The sequence below is a fragment of the Sarcophilus harrisii genome, chromosome 4 (genome assembly GCF_902635505.1).
Source record: "Sarcophilus harrisii chromosome 4, mSarHar1.11, whole genome shotgun sequence".
In the NCBI taxonomy this organism is placed as follows: Eukaryota; Metazoa; Chordata; class Mammalia; order Dasyuromorphia; family Dasyuridae; genus Sarcophilus; species Sarcophilus harrisii.
In genome coordinates, this window is record NC_045429.1 from 345,874,727 (window position 1) to 345,889,774 (window position 15,048).

A 15,048-nucleotide genomic window follows, 5' to 3' on the forward strand; every position below is an offset into this window, starting at 1 on the left:
CACACACACACACATACTCGAACTGATTTGTCTCTACTGAGCTCACAAGCACCCTCTCCTTCATGTCACACACTACTAAAAATAAGACTTCACTAGATGATCCACTTGGGCTCACAACAAAATCCAAACCCATGTCCTTGTCTGTAGAAATCTCCTAAGTTCAGTTCAGTTAGCCAGCATGCCTTTGCAATGTTCAAGACTATTGAAGCTCTCTGAGATCACATAGAAAATACCATGAAAGATTAATGTTCTGTGCCATAAAATATCTCTGCATGATAGCAAGGAAGAGGAAAAGGGACTGGAAACAAAATTCAACATCACATCCCATCTCTCTTTTCAGAGTCTCACAGACCAAACTACAAAAATCAATCTCTAAACACCAATGTGACAGCTCTGAACTGCTGGCATTGAGATCTACAACTGAGAAACAGAGAGAAGAGGACAGGATAGAGGAATGGGACATAGTGTGTTTGAGGAGAAAGGGGTGCCATGTAGCTATTTTACTAAGCCTGAGGGAAAGAGATTAGCAACTAGCTTGAACCAGTTTTGTCCCTACAGAAGTTTGCTCATTTGGAGCAGAGATATAGGTTGGTGTACCATTAATTGTCCAGTATAAGAAATTGAGATACTTTGAGAACCAGTTCCCCAAGGAAACCATCATCAGAAGGGAAGAAGTCAGAGTCATAAAACAAGCAATAGGAGATAGTAAAGGAAGGGGGAAGGGAAAGACCGAAATGAACAAATATCTCAGGTAGGGAAGAAATCTGATGGACGTACAATCTGAACAAATAAAACAATAAGGAAGATATTAACAGCAGAAAAAGAAATTATGATCTTCAGATGTAGTAAATTACTTCAGGCATCTAAAAGAAAAATAATGCAAAAAAAAAAAAAAGGAAAATGATCTATCATTTGATGAGACAGAAGACTGTGGAATTTAAGAACATGGAATAACAACCATTCTGTTCCTGAGTTATTTAAAAGAGAACTGAGCACTATGAGAACACTATGGCCAGGACAGAAAAAATAATGGGCAAAAGAAAAAAAATCTGAAATCTGAAAGGAGAAAATGTCCCAAAGAAACACAAAAGAGAACAATAGATTGGGAATACAAATACATGGAAGTGGAAAACAATTTAGAGGAAGAGAAGCAAAAATAACAACATTAAAAACAAAATATGTTCATTCTATAAGAAAAACATACTAATATGGAAGACAGGATGTATAGTGACAATCTAAGGATCATAGGTCTACCAGAAGAACTAGACAGGACAAAAATTCTTGACATTATTATGCAGAAAATAATACAAGAGCAACCTCCAGAATTTCTAAAAATAGAAAATGAAATGCCAATTGAAAGAATTAATAGATACAATTCAGAAAAAAATTCCAAGTATGAAAACTCCAAGACACATAAGGGATAAATTTAAAATTCACTTTAGGAACAAGTTTTTACAAAGCAGCTTGCAGATATTGTGAAGAGGGGAGAACCCAGAATGGATACATTGGAAGTCATGATTCCATGAGGAATATAGAGAAAAGAAAGAGAAAGAAACTGGATAAAGGTCAGGAACCAGAGAAAGAATGTCTAGGGGAGACAGAAAAAGAAAATGGATAATGAAGAAAAAGGAAGAAATCTTCTCTAGAAAAGGGTATGAAATTAATGAATAGGATTATTGGAAGGAGAAGAGGAGAAGGGAGGATTTTCTTTATTGCAAGAAAAAAAGAAGGGAAGAGTTAAATACCTAGAAAAAAGAAAGAGAGAAAATGGAACTAATAAGGAAATCTCCCAAAGTCTTCGACCAAGTACAATATTATTTTATGCTTTAACGCTACAAAATATAGACAAAAGAGGACTTTCCTCCCCTTTTCTTTCTTAAAGCTTTTTATTTTTCAAAACATATGTGTGGACAATTCTTCAAGATTAGCCCTTGCAAAACCTTGTGTTCCAATTTCCCCCCTCCCCCACACCTCCCAGATGGTAAGTAGTCCAAAATATGTTAAACATAGTAGAACTATATGCTAAATCCAATATATGCATATTTTATATAATTATCATGCCACATACGAAAAATCAAATCAAACCAGTAAAAAAAAAAAAAAGAGAAGCAAAATAAAATTCAAACAAACAACTACAAAATGAGTGAAAATGCTATTTTTGTGAACCACATTCAGTTCCTACAGTCATCTCTCTGGGTGTAGATGATTCTCTTCATCACTAAACAATTGGAACTGATTTGAATTATCTCATTGTTGAAAAAAGCCATGTCTATCAGAATTGATCATCATATAATCTTGTTGTTGCTATGTAGAATGATATCCTGGTTCTGCTCACTTCACTTAGCATCAGTTCATGTAAGTCTCTCCATGCCTCTCTGAAAGCATCCTGCTGATTGTTTCTTACAGAACAATAGTATTCCATAACATTTATATACCATAACTTTTTCAGCCATTCTCCAATTGATGGACATCCATTCAGTTTCCAGTTTCTTGCCACTACAAAAAAGGCTGCCACAAACATTTTGCACATGTGTCCCTTTCCATGCTTTAAGATATTTTGAGGATATAAGTCCAGTAAAAACACTGCTGGATCAAAGGATATGCACAATTTGGTAACTTTTTGAACATAGTTCCAAATTGCTCTCCAGAATGGTTGGATCTGTTCACAGTTCCACAAACAATATATTAGTGTCCCAGTTTTCCCACAACCTCTCTACAATTCATCATTAACTTTTTCTGTCATTTTATCCAATCTGAGAGATGTGTAGTGGTATCTCAGAGTTGTCTTAATTTATGTTTTATGTCATAAAAAGCATCTATCTAAAACCAAAAGAAAGCATCCTGTGTAACAAGTGTACAAGAGGTCATTTTCCCCCATAAATATATGAGTGAAATAAATAAGCCCATTTCCCCCGCTATTATTTGATATAGTTCACTTCACACCTGGCAAAAATGACAGAAAATAGCAATGTTCAAAATTAAAAGAGTTGTGGAATCGTAGACACACTCATACACTGTTGATGTAGCTGTGAAGTAGCAAAACTATTTTGGAAAGCAATTTGGAATTATAAAACTGAAGTGACAAAGATATCCATACCTTTCCATTCCAAAGGTATCTATACCATGCCAAAGAATTATTTACTGGCTTTATGCTTGAAGGAAGCTATTTATAAGAAGAAAGGCCCCCACAAATATCAAAATATTTATAGCAGTACTTTTTGTGATATCAAAGAATTGGAAATAAAGGAGATGTTCATTGATTGGGAAATGGCTAAAAAATTGTTCATGAATGTAATGAAAATCTTTAGTAAATGGCAAAAGATTTATATGATCTGAAGAGAAACTAGAAAATATGGATATGCTGAATGCAGAAAAGCATGGATTTACATGAACTGATGCATTTTGAGGTAAGCAGAGCCAAGAAAACGTACACAATAACTGCAACAATGTAAATAGAAAGAATGATCATATACCAAAAAATCAAAAGTGAATATAACAAAATTATAAAGATCGAGTGACTCAAATGAATATGAGAAGACAGCTTAACCCTAGCTAATGCTTTGTAGTGGGTAGGAGTTCTAAAGATATGATACACTGCATATATTTTTGGATTTCTTCAATGTATCAATCAGTTGTGCTTATTTTTTTTCCTCTTTAAAAATACTATGTGTGATATGCAATGGCATCCTGGATGGGGGAAGGGGAAAGATATTTCGAATAACTATGATAATATAAGAAATAGAAGATATTGATAAAAAGTTTAAAAAATTCAGAGATGATGGAAGTGAGAATGCACTTCTAATTTCTTTTCATGGGATCTGCTTTACAAAGTAAAAGATCAAAATATCAAATTTGATCTTCTGGGATCAAGTTTGTCTTCTCTGGGGTCTTTTTTCAGGTGGGGCCTGAGGATATTACCATAATCCTTCATAAACAAGCCTCATATCCAAAATTGTAATGGATACATACCAGGTTTTTATGATAATAAATTACTAAATATTTATTAAGTACTTATTATGTATCAAGCTCTGAGCTATGCCTAGCAATACACATAAAGCAAACCAGAAATTTAGGAAGCTTACTTTCTTTTTTTTCCCCTTTCCCTTTATTTTTTCATTTATTTAGTATTTTATTCTAAATAAATTTCACTATTACATTTAAATTTTTAAAAAAATAATGTTCAAATCTTTGAGTTCCTGATTCTCTCTCTTCCTCTATCTCCAAACCCCTTATTGAAAAAGCAAGCAATTTGATGTGTTATACATGTGTGGTCATGCAAAATAATTTCATAATAGTCCTGTTGTGAAAGAAAACAGGAAAAAACCTCAAGAAAAATGAAGTTTTAAAAAAGTATAAATTAAATTTGTATTCAGATACCATAAGTTCTTTCTCTTAGTATGGATAGCATTTATAAGTCCTTAAGATCTTTGGATCATTGTATTGCTGAGAATAGTTAAGTCATTCATAGCTGATCATACATTTTTTTCCCTTAAAAGTCATGTTGGGAAAGAAAACATAGATCTCCCACCCTCAAGAAAAATAAAATTTAAAAGAGAGAGAAAGAGAGAAAGAGAGAGAGAGAGAGAGAGAGAGAGAGAGAGAGAGAGAGAGAGAGAGAGAGAGATTATACTTCAATTTGTATTCAGACACAATCAATTCCTTCTCTGGGTATGGATAGGATTTTTCATTATAAGTCCTTCAGAGTAGTCATGGATCATTGTACTTCTGAGAATAGCAGTCATTTACGGCTGATCATTCCAAAACATTCTATTACTTTAATTACAGCACATTTCATTTTGCTTGAGTCCATGGAGGATTTTGCAGGTTTTTCTGAGAGTATACTGTTTATCATTTCCCATAGAACAATGATATTCTATCATAATCACATTACAATTTATTAATCCATTCTCCAATTGATAGGCATCCCCTCAATTTCCAAATTTTTACCCTGAGAAGAAAGTTGCTATAAATATTTTTGTACATATAAGTCCTTTTCCTTTTTAAAAAATCTCTTTTGAGATTCATGCCAAGTATTGGTATTGTTAGGTCAAAAGATATGCATTAATTTATAGTCCTTTGTGCATAGATCATAGCTTTTGATCATTTATCAATTAGGACATGGCTCTTATTTTTTTTATAAATTTGACTCAGTTCCTTCTATGTTTGAGAAATGAGGCCTTATCAGAGAAGCTTGCCTCAATTTTCTTCTTCTTCTTGCTTCTTTTTACAATTACTATTGTTAACTATTTCCCCTTCCCCCATCTATCTTCTTTCATTCTGTCCTCCTCAAAAGTGTTTTGCTGCTAACCATTCCCTCCCCCAATGTGTCCTCTCTTTTATCACCTTCTCCCCTTCCCATTTCCCATTCATTTCTTAATTCCCTGCAGGGGATGATAGATTTCTATACTCATATTGAGTGTGTATGTTATTTCCTCTATGAGCCAATTTTGGATCATCTTAATATTGGGGTTACTATGTACACAATACATTTCACTTTGCATCAAGGAAGCTTATATTTCCAGAAAGATCACAATAGCTATGGGTTTTTTTGGGGGGGGATGGTGGTGGAAGAGATTTTTTAACGTACTTTTGCATACACATAGAAGAAACCATTATCTTATGCCTTTAATTATCTTAAAATAAAATCACAAAGATGTGGATAGGTCTGCTGGAAGTCTTAAAAAGCCTCTAAGGAAGGTTAGCTTACTTTAAGGTCATCTAAGTTCCCTCTGTGGTCTAGCTTCTTGATATCAGACAGATCATTACCATGCATGAGAAAACTTTGTATAGACCTTAGACTTGAGTAGTGACAACACAGCAAACAACTAAATAGACTTCTGGATATAAGATTTTGGATACCCCAATGGGTGTTAAAATGAAGGGGTTAGATGTAGAACAGGGAAGGAAAGTGGTAAGTCTGAGAGTAGGTTACAAGAGAAAAGGTTTATTTAATTCTATGCTGGAGAAGGGTCTAAAAGACAGAGCAGAACCAAAGTCTTTCCTAGGAAATGAAACATCATGGGAGCTATGTTATATGGAGGAAGGTAATGACCTCTATTACTAGTTGCTTTTAATGGAGGCTGGATAGTAATGGGACAGCTAGGTATGTACTAGATAGAGTCAGGAAGATTCCTCTTCTTGAGTTCAAATCTGGCTTCAGATACTTACTAATTGTATGACCTTGGGCAAATCACTTACCTTGGTTTGCCTCAGTTTCCTCATGTGTAAAATGAGTTGGAGAAAGAAATGGCAAACCACTCGAGGGTCTTTGTTAAGAAAACCCAAATGGGGTCATGAAGCATTAGACATGCCAGAAAGAACTGAACAAAGACAAGAGTTTATTAAGTATGAGGTGATATAGTTAGACCTGCACTTCAAAGAAAATTGCTTAATGTCTGAATAGATTAAGTGGTTTGGGAAGAAGCTTGAAGCAGGGAGACCAATTAGAAGAGGTCTTTTTTTTTTAATTAAAGCTTTTTATTTTCAAAACATATGCAAAGATAATTTTTCAACATTGACTTTTACAAAACCTCCCCTCCTTCCCCCCTCCTCTATATGGCAAGTAATTTGATATATGTTAAACATGTTAAAATATATATTAAATCCAATATAGGCATACATATTTATATAATCTTGCTGTACAAGAAAAATCATTTCAAAAAGGAAAAAAAAATATGAGAAAGAAAACAAAATGCAAACCAATAACAACAAAAAGAGTGAAAATGCTATGTTGTGATCTACACTCAGTTTCCACTCTCTCTGGGGATAGATAGGTCTCTTCATCACAAGACCATGGGAATTGGCCTGAATCATCTCATTATTGGAAAGGGTCACATCTATCAGAGTTGATCATTGTATAATCATATTGTTGCCATAAATAATGATCTCCTGGTTCTGCTCATTAGAAGAGAAGTCTTTGAAGAATTGAACATGACTGAAAAATGAGTAAACAACAACAAAGGTAGCAATTAGGTTTGTAGCAGAAGGAATCATTAGCTCCATGTTAGGTTAGATGGTCTTTAGAGGTCCTTCCAGCTCTGAGATCTTTGTGATTTTATAGAAGTGATTTGGGTTGTTTGATTAGTATTGGCATTGATGGTCTTAGCTGGTTCATAGAGTCATTCACAGAGTCACAGAATTTTAGAATTGGAAGGTTTCTAAGTATCCTTCTGATTGAATCCATACCTGAAAAAGAATCTTTCTTATAACATAATTGAGGTCTAATTATCCTACCTTTGTCTGAAGACCTCTAGTGAGAATGATCCTACCACTTCTCCTGGAATCTTATTCCTTCTTTAGATAGCGCTAAATTTATAAAATGAGGATAATAATAGTATCTATCTCACAGAGTAGTTGAGATGATCATATTAGATAATAGATGTAAAGCACTTTGTAAACTTAAGTGCTAATTCAGCTGTTGTTATTTATATTAATAATAATTGTTAGGAAGTTTTTCCTTAGATCATACCTAAATTTCCCTTTTGTTCCAGACTACTGAATGTTAGAGATGGAATGACTCTGAGAAATCTTTTAGTGTAATCCTTGCCCTTTACTGATGAGGAATGTGAGACCCAGAACAGTTGAATGACTTAGCCAATGTCACATAGAGATGACAGACAGAATTGGAACTTAGCCTTTTGATGTCATATCCAGTGCTATTTTTACTAATGTATTTTTACTTATGAATTTTCAGTTTCCTCAGCTAAACTGAAATAAACCATAGGATTTGGAGGACCCTGATTAAATTTCCTCTTAAATTCCTTTCCTTTCCTCCCTCCCAGAGAATTGTTCCATACCATAACAAATGCTATTCCCTTATTAATGTTCAATTTTAGCTACTTTTATAATATCCTAAAATCATTGATTTAGAATTGCAAAATACTTCAGTAGTCCCATAATTTCAGCTCATTATTTTCTTGGTTAAGTTTTTTTTTTTTTTATAAAAATAGTTTTTCTCCCAAAATACATGCAAAGATAGTTTTCAACATTCACTTTTGCAAAACCTTGAGTTCCAAATTTTTTTCCTCCTTTCCCTCCTCCCCTAGACAGCAAGTAATCCAATATAGGTTCAACATGTAAAATTCTTCTAAACATATTTCCATATTGTCATGCTGTGCAAGAAAAATCAGGTCAAAAGAAAAACATGAGAAAGAAAATAACAAGCAAACAATAGCAACAAAGCTGGAAACACTATACTGTGATCCATATTCAATCTCCATGGTTCTAACCTCTCTAGATGCAGAAGGCTTTTTCCAACTCAAGTGTATTGGAATTTCCTTGAATCACTTCATTTCAACTGCTCATTTTAAAGACAAGCCAAAGACCTTGTTAAGTACTGGTCAAGCAACAGTGTGAGACTCAAACCAGGACATGGTTGTAAAACCATTTTGCAAACCTTACCAAAACACCATGCAAATAGTGTTTATTCTAGAAAAGCTCTTTCTCACCCACTCCTTCTCACACAAGAGAGAAGACAATCTTTCCCAAATGCATCTCTGTCTCTAAGAACTAAGTGTCCTTGAAATGAAACTTTTCTTCCTCCAAATACTGTTTGAGAAAGTATTTATCATAAATTAAAGGCATGGGAATATACCACTGCATACTAGGGTAGAGGAGCGAGGGTTGATTTCAGGAAATATTGGGTTTAATACCTGCCTTTGACCTATGCAAGCTATATGATCTCTATAGGCAAATTATTTGGTCTCTCAGTGACTCAGAAAATTCTATAAAGCCATGGTTTTTTATTTGTATAGATGGAGATGATGGTTTCCTCATTGAAAGATTCCCAAAATGTAGCATAATAATGTATGACCTTAAAAAATGTAAAAATACATCTGAACAAGATAGATAGTAATAAGGCATTAGTTTTTAGTTTGTTATGTTCAGTGAAGGGAGTACATAATATTTTTGGATTTTGGGTATTTGTGGGGGTTTTTGTGTCTTAGAACATAAGTCATTTTTTAAAGGTCACGTAAGCTGAGAAATGCATATATTTCTTTTAATTTCCATTCATTAATTACCAGAGAATAAATATATTTAGGATTGTGGATCTAGAATTGTAAGGGATCTTAGAGGTCCCTAAGACCTAGGGGACAATAAATCATTTGCTTAAGGTCACACAAATAGGAAGTTTCAAAGGTAGCATTTGAATCAGGATCTTCTGACTAAAAGCAGTGCCTTTTCCATTTTCTTATGATTGGATCCTAATTTTTTTTGCAGTTCTATTCAGATCTTTAATTTCTTGCTTGTTTATTTGTTAGTTTTAATTAGGCTTGAGGAAGGAATATAGAAATTCCCAACTATTAGTTTTGCTATTTATTTCTAGCTAAATTGATTAGTACCTAGATGATACCAGGGGTTAGGAAGATCATTATTCAAATCCAATGTCAGATACTTAATAAGCTATATGATCCTGGGTAAATCACTTATGTTTTCTTAAGTTTCTTCATCTATAAAATGGGGATAATAACACCAAACTCCCAGAACTGTAATAAGGATCAATTGTGATAATGTTTGTCCACCACTTAATGCCTGGTCTATAATTGGAACTGAATAAATGCTTATTCCCTTCCCTTCTCTTCCCACCTCCTCAGGTTTTTGGCTTAATCTCTTTTTAAAAATTCATTCATACTTGACATTTATAAAAATCCATGTTTTCTCCTTGTCACCTACTCCCAACCCCATTTGAGAAAGTAAGAAAGAATACATGTTACATACATGTATTGTCAAACAAAATAACAAAATCAATTCCTACATGCACTCTGAGGTGATTATCTTTTCAGCAAAGAAGGGGTAATATGGTTCATCATGAGTGTTCTAGGATTATGGTTGTTTATTTTCCCCTCCCTCTTTCTATTCCATTGAGAACTAGGAGAGAGAGAGGGAGAGGAGAGGAGAGGGAAGGGGAGGAGAGGAAAGGGGAGGGGAGGGGGGGAGGGAAGGGGAGGGAGGGGAAGGAAGGGGAGGGGAAGGGAGGAGAGGAATTTATTAACTCCTAGTTACTGTATCAAGTGCTGTGGATACAAATAAGAATAAGCAAGACAGTCCCTTCTTTCAAAGTGCTTACATTCTAATAAAGACAAATAGTATTTAAAGAAGAACTAGAAACATAATGACTGGTGCATGATGTGGTGTTAACCAAGAAATGGCATGGAGGTAAAAGCACACCTTTATGAAGGTGAGGGTGGGGTAGAGATTGGGGAACCAGGGACAGAGTCCAAAGCTGTGGTGGAAGAGATGAGGATGTCTGGAATGCAAACAGTATGGTGAGGAACTCATTGGAAGAATGATCTTGAGGTATAAATGCTAGTTATACATGCACTAATTTTTCATCCATAGGATTTGGATTTCAACCTCAGCTTTGTCCCTTATTACTTGTGTGAAACTGGGCAAGCCAATAACCTCTTTAAGGGCTTCAGTTTCTTCATTTGTGTAACCCAGGTCTCAAGTTCATTTATATTAGACTCTAGCAGAAAGTTAGGAACAGAGACCTTACTGGGCCAGTGAGATGGTACAGTCAAGATTTTCCAGTAAGGAAGATACATTCTCCTGATTGGTATTTTGACACCATTATTGTGTGTCCCTAGACAAGTCATTTTACCCTGTTTAACTTCATTTTTCTCACCTGTAAAATGAACTGGAGAAGGAAATGGCAAATCACTCCAATATCTTTCCCTCCAAGCCCTCAAATGAGGTTAAGAAGAGTCAAACATGACTCCATATGGCATTAAAGCAAGAGAACTGGCAGAGGTGCCAGCTTTTTTGTATGTCAGCTACTTCTATGATCCTTTTATTCTTCTAGAGACCTCTCCTTGAGTGGAATTTGATATAAGTATCCTCTTTCAAATCCAGAAACCAGAAAAGGAAAAATCTTTCTTCTCTCAAGTCCTTGCTAACTCTAACTCTCATGTTGACCCAAACACTGAACAATCATTCTGTATCAATGAGGATAGTTTCAAGGACCTTGAACCTTAGACCACATCTATCAAATGATGAGGTTGGATTAGATGGTTTCTAAGGTATCTTTTAGCTTTACATTTATGATACCATGGTCTATACTCTTATTCATCACTCAGGTAAGTGTCTCCAGCTCCAAAGACAAACACCAGCCCTAGAGTACTTTTTTGAAGCTCTTAATAGTTCTAAGAAATAGAGCACTCCTTCTTCCATTCCCTATTTCTCTTTTATTCTTCTCTCCCTTTATCCCCCACGATGTCCCCAGCTCTGGACAATCCCAAAGCAGAAGTCAGTGAGGAAGAAGACTGAATCTAAACCTAAAAAGGAAAAAAAACCAGGAAAGTATTCTACATCTTTTATATGAAAGATGTATAACAGAAATACTTGTATGTAAATTATCTTTCATTAAAAAGAGCCTGTGAAAATCAAATAAAAGTATATATTAAGGTGTTATTAGCACTCCCATGCAGTTATTAAACACCTGCTGATTGATTGGCAAGAAGTAGAATGTAAATCCCTGTCAGTGTGTTTTTCAGTGACATCAAGTAACAAGGATTCCTTGTGGTAGGCTGGGCAGGTGAGAGAGAGAGGGAAAGAGAGGGAGCGAGGGAGAGAAAGAGAGAGAGAGAGAGAGAGAGAGAGAGAGAGAGAATGAATATATGTGTGTGTATATGTGTGTGTGTGTGTGTGTGTGTGTGTGTGTGTGTGTGAGTTTTAATGCTGAAATGAAAAACAGAGAGGAAACCAGGCACAAAGGGCTTCATTAAAATAACATTAAGGTTCTGACTTAAGCTGAAAGAGGAAGGAAATTCAGAGTTAAGATTGTCACACTTCAGCACAACTGGCTCTAGAGACATGACAGCCCACCCAGTTGAGGTCTTGAAGTCCTGCAGATACCTCTATGAGAAACCTAGGAGAGAGAGAAAAGGAAGGGTGGGGATTCTGAGAACTTGATGTTGAGCCCCCACAAAACCCCCAGAAATACATGGTGAACTGAGTTGAGTTGAATTGAATTGCTTTGATTTGTACTTGGGTACTGGTGTCATTTTGAATTTCTGAACTCAGATCCTTCTGACTCTTGATCCAGTCCTCTATCCACTGCACCACCTAGCTGTCTCTCAGTTTCCTCTTTTTTTTTTTTTTTTTTTTTTTTAAAAGAGTGATATAGTACCTACTGGATAGAGTGGTTGTGAGGTTCACTTAAAAGTAGATATATATAGATGTGTATAGACACATACATGTTTTACATATATTTTGCAAGATATATAAAGTACTATAAGAATGTCAGTTATAATCTCTCCTTTATTCCCATTACTTTGCACCTTGTCTTTTCCTTGTCTGTGTAATTAACTTACCACCAGAGTGGTTACCAAAGTTACCAGAGTCAAGTACAAGGTAAGATGTGTGAGGGCAGGAATAGTGTCATTTTTCTTTTTTTATATTCTCAGTGCCTTATAACATTTTGTTGTTCTTATTTCTGTTAAGTTCAACTCTTCATGACCCCATTTGGCATTTTCTTGGCACATACACTGGAGTGGCTTGCCATTTCCTTCTCCAGCTCATTTTACAGTTAAGGAACCTGAGGCAAAAAAGTGAAGAAACTAGTCTGATGTAACATAGTGTCTAAGGCCACATTTGAACCTGGGAAGCGGAGCCTTCCCGTGTCTCAGCACTGCATCCATTGTTGCCACCTTGCTGCCCAACTTGTGCGATGGTTATGTTTAATACAATGCATGGGTACAGATACTACAAAAAGAACCCAGAAGCCATATTTATTCTTTCCATAGTGCCATTTGAGGAAATTAGAAATCGTTTGTGGTTCCAAACTGGAAGGCTCTGATTGATAAGCAATTCCCCATCTTGCAAATAAGGGAAGTCATATTAGATGATCTCCAAGCAGCCCTGTAGGTCTAATTCTGCTGTCTAGTACTCTAAAGCCAGCAATAAGGCAGATGAATTCTCCAGAAAACTGATTTACTATTTCCCTTCTTTCATTTATTCTGGATCTAAGTGCTATGATTAATTGGATACAGACAGGAGCATATGCAAGCCAGAACTGAGTTTTTTTTTTAACCCATTAAAATCTCACATGAAAAAGAACTTGATTCTTCACTTAACATTTCTTTTATTATAATGCAGGAAAATGATTTTTTCTTTACCTCTGATAGTTAAAACAGCATAGCACAAGTTAAATGCTGTGCAATTTGCCCAAACTTCCCCACCCTGGAAAGAATTCCTGGGCAACAAAACAAAGTAACCCAGTCTACCCTCAGCTCTTATTTTAAAGATCCTAAGTTTTTCATTTTTTTAAAGCAAAAAAGCATGTTTGCATTTTCTACATTTTTAAAAAGCACAAAAGTGTATGAGACATTGAAGATATGGGTACAAATTTTTAGAGAAGAGATTATGAATTTGCATTGAAAAATGATAACCATGAATAGTAGGAAGTCCAGTATAATATCCTATAAGGTAGTTATAAAATATATAACTTGTTCTGATGCCAATAGCAGGGAGGACACTCCAAAGTAAACTCTCCTCTCATCTAGAATAAGAGAAGCACTAGAAAACAAAGCTAGCCAACTTCCCATGACATCACTGTGATCTACTCTGTGACCTTCTGTCAGACACACCTTTATATTTCTGGCAGAGCAATCCAAGCTCTTAGAATAAGCCATCTTTAGGGAAACAAAATAAAACAAAACAACCAGAGTATATTGATAGAATATTGCTTGTGAGAATTGCTTTTTAGGAAAAAAACCCCAAATAGCAATAGTGATAAAATATTGTTTGTAAGGTTAGTGTCAAGAATACCCTTTGTATCATTATAGGAAAAAAAAAAACAGATGTTCCCAATACTTCACATTTTCCTAGGGAGAATTCCTGATTTGTAAGGTTAGTTTCATTTCAAGACTTACAGCCCTTAAAATTCTTGTAGTTCATAATTGAATAATGTAGATGCTTTTCCCATTTCAAAGGCAGATCAACAATAGACTTGTACTATGTAGAAAAGGATATTTTCCATCTCCTCTCTTTAGTTCTTCCTTTTGAACTAGCACTTCACACAAAAGATCTCTTCACATATGCCTGCAGCCTTTATAAAGAATTAATAAATATATATATATAGAGAATGATTTTATACACACACATATACATATGTTTTCACACAAGTATTTGTGTACAATTGTAGTCATCTCTAGTGTGAGAGAGGGAAGAAAAAGGGGGAAAGAAAATTACATGATAACTCATAAATTTAAAGGAATAACAAGTTGTACATAATAATTTTGCAATTTTATATACAACCACTTTTTTTCTAATCTACTATGTTATAGAAATGCTTTTTTATTAAGTTCAGAATGAAATAAATTAAATTTTTTAAAAAAGACATGGGTTCAAATTCAAATATAAATGGGCCCACTAAACAGTACATAAAGATCCCTCTAGGCTGCATATTGACTTAGAAAACCACATATCAACATTATCTATATTCTATTATATTTTAATAAATATTTCCCTATTATTTTTTAATCAGGTTAGGATCCCACTTGGGAATGTTACCCACCTTGCATCTGAGGTAATTACTGGGGATCCCCAGCACGGATCACAAACAGAATTAGCTGTTTGCTCACCATTCATTTAAATGCTAAAATAGATTGATATTAAACTGATAAGAACAGATACTACACTTGATCTTAGCCAAAAGGCCGAGAAGCAATAAAATAGATTGATAGGATAGAAGAAACTTTTTGTGTTGTGACTGAAGGAAAGGCTAGGGTTCCCTGCTTAAATAAACATACTTTCAAAGGTTTCAAATAAATCCCTGACCAGGGACCAAATTCTTTCTTCACCTACAGTCCTGAGTCATTTGTCAAAATAAAGATGTTGTTAGCCTTCTCTGGGAGGGAGATTAGGTCTCTGAAGAGGAGAGCTGACATAAAGCATGCCTGAAAATGTCAGTTTTGTGAACTATCTGCAAATGGCATTGTTTGCAAATTGTGATGCATTAGTCTGTTCACTTTGGGAGGTCTCCAAGTGTGGTCCCAGAAAGAAGGATGATTTAAGAATATCTCCCAGGTAGCCTTTGGCCTAGTTCCT

General features: G+C 35.0%; 1 pseudogene; it reads right to left on the minus strand.

Moving 5' to 3' along the window:
- Window positions 1-14,500: 14,500 nt before the first annotated feature.
- Window positions 14,501-14,669, minus strand: LOC111720485 (annotated as a pseudogene).
- Between the last annotated feature and the right edge of the window lie 379 nt (window positions 14,670-15,048).